Source organism: Chelonoidis abingdonii, chromosome 1, assembly GCF_003597395.2.
Source record: "Chelonoidis abingdonii isolate Lonesome George chromosome 1, CheloAbing_2.0, whole genome shotgun sequence".
Taxonomy (NCBI): domain Eukaryota; kingdom Metazoa; phylum Chordata; order Testudines; family Testudinidae; genus Chelonoidis; species Chelonoidis abingdonii.
Window position 1 is genome coordinate 271,368,825 of NC_133769.1, and position 2,285 is coordinate 271,371,109.

Below are 2,285 nucleotides of genomic sequence, written 5' to 3' on the forward strand. Positions count from 1 at the left end.
TTCTTATGACCCTCTGACCACACTCCCGTCCCTGTTCTTTTATTATTTGTCCCCCATAATCAGTGGGCTTCTGTGGTCCTGTGGGTCCTCCCCTTAGGCTGGGGGGGATCCTTTAGCAGTGGGCGGGCATTCCCAGAAACCCAATAGATGCTAAGGGGGCTGTGCAGGAAGCAGCCAATTGGAGGGAGGCTGAATGAAGCAGCCAATCAGGACCTAGTGGGCTAGTACAAAAGAAGCTGCAGGGCAGAGCAAGGTCAGTTGCTCTGGGGAGCCCAAGGAGTGAGGATTGCATTCCTAGCAGGCTACAGGAAAGGTAGCACCTTGGACAGAGCAGTTGCTGGTGGGGACTGAGGGAGCTCCTGGCTAGCTGCTGGCACTTGCCAGCTGAAAGCCCTGAGGTAAGGGTGAAGATGATGTTGGGGTGTGGGGAAGTGGCTCAGGGAATTGAAGCAAGGGAAGTTAACCACCTCCTGCTGTATCTCTTTATCTACAGGGTCCTTGGGTTGGGACCTAGAATAGCGGGCAGTCCTGGATCCCCTCTCGCCCATCTGCCACTGAGGGAGTGGCTGAAATATTAGACTTTGATGAACCCTTGAAAGTGGAAATACAGATGGTGACCTGACCTGAAGGCTGAGTCATGAAAAGAATGCTGTGGTTCCTGGACTGAGGCAGTCTGTAGGTGGAGATGATGACAGGAGAGGCACCACCTGGAGAGGGTGCACTGAGTGGCAGATCTAATCCCTGTGATGGCCAGCAGGAGGTGCTGTTTGCAGTGAGTGGGCCCCATCACATCTTGCATCAAAGAAATACCTATCATCAATTTTTCCTCCTAATGGAAACAACCTAACAAAGCTCTGACTATTCACACTTTTCTTTGGGCAAAATGGGGCAACACATTTTCATATTGGACACGTGATTACTAAAGTCTAGGCAACAGGTGAATCTAGGCAAATCTAGGTATTGATAAGTTGCAAACTTCAATAACTTCTCAGGAGGGAAACTGGAGCAATGCTGTTTAGAATTAATAACCTAGGCAGACTGGTCAAAGGAGCTAAGTTTTAGTCCAGAATGTACATATGCAGGAGAAATTGTTGATGTACATACATGTATGTAAACAAAACTGTTGCCTGCTCCAAAACAGTCTTCAAAAATATCTGGAAATAACTTGGAAAAAACAAAAAATAGAATTTTAGATTAGTCTGTAACAGGCCCAAGTCACCGCAATACAAAATAGCCATAGACAGCCAGACCAATATAAATTTTATTAAAAGGAGTAATTGAATCAATCTAGCCTGATGCTGTTATACTTACATCATTACAATGGTGTAACCCCAATGACTTCAATAGTTACATCCGTGCAAATCATGAGTAATAGAGGATAATCTGGCCCTCTGGGTTCGCTTCATTCCTGGTGCATAAGTGTGTGCAATCCCACTCAAGCTGGTGTAGCTACAACCACTAATACCAGAGCTAAATTTGGATCACTGAGAGCAACTGAGAAACAGGACTTTTCTCCAGAAATAGAAAATGGACCCTTTGAACTCTTTACCTAACTTGGGTTAGCTGCAGATAAAAATTTACTCTTATTTTTAAGTAGTTTGGGGATTTTTCATACATATACTTTATAAATTGCACTAACTGCTATTTGATAGAGTCTCTTGGGCTTTTTGCCCTTTGTATTTCCGCTCTTCTTTCATGTTGAGAAGACTGCCAATACGGGATTTGCAAACTGCTGCCAATATGGGATTTGTGCTGCTGCTGCCAATCTTTAATTTAGCATATGTATAAAGCTAATTTTTTGGACACAATGCTAGTGCCTGGCATCTCTGCAGGAGTCAGCTAGGTTGTAATGTTTGTATTGTATTGCACTATAAAAAATAAAATAAAAAGGGAAATACAAAGGGGAGAGCCTTTTATTACTGGCTTCATAGTTACAGATATGGTCTAAATACTTGTATTCTCCCTCTGCATCTCAAAGTCAGTTCTTTCTCTCTGTGCTGTAGCTTTCCCTTTCAGATTTTCATTTTGTGTTGCCTGCAGTTAGAGCCAATGATAGACTCCTGCTCCCTACTGAGAACATCTTGTTGTTAAGTGTATAAATTTTACTCTTCAGAGGAGTGGGGGAAGACCCATTTCCCTTTCATTCTATTGTAACTACTGTGACAGACCCAGACCAGTGGGGTACAGGAGTCTGGTAGAGGGCAAATATACTGGTCACTGGATGAGTAGTTTTCTGTTCCCTGAGTGACCAGAGCAGGGGCTGCACTAGAGTAATCAGGAACCTG

The 2,285-nt window shown here is 44.0% G+C and overlaps 1 protein-coding gene and 1 long non-coding RNA gene across 2 annotated transcripts in view; one reads left to right on the forward strand and one right to left on the reverse strand.

Annotated features, from left to right (window-relative positions):
- Positions 1–2,285, reverse strand: part of CLYBL (citramalyl-CoA lyase) — a 144,457-nt gene that overhangs the window by 67,687 nt on the left and 74,485 nt on the right. The window lies entirely within an intron of this gene.
- Positions 1–2,285, forward strand: part of LOC142046090 (uncharacterized) — a 19,459-nt gene that overhangs the window by 12,319 nt on the left and 4,855 nt on the right. Inside the window, exon 2 of the long non-coding RNA XR_012655001.1 lies at positions 494–772. This is a non-coding gene — a long non-coding RNA (uncharacterized LOC142046090). The remainder of the gene's footprint in view (positions 1–493; positions 773–2,285) is intronic.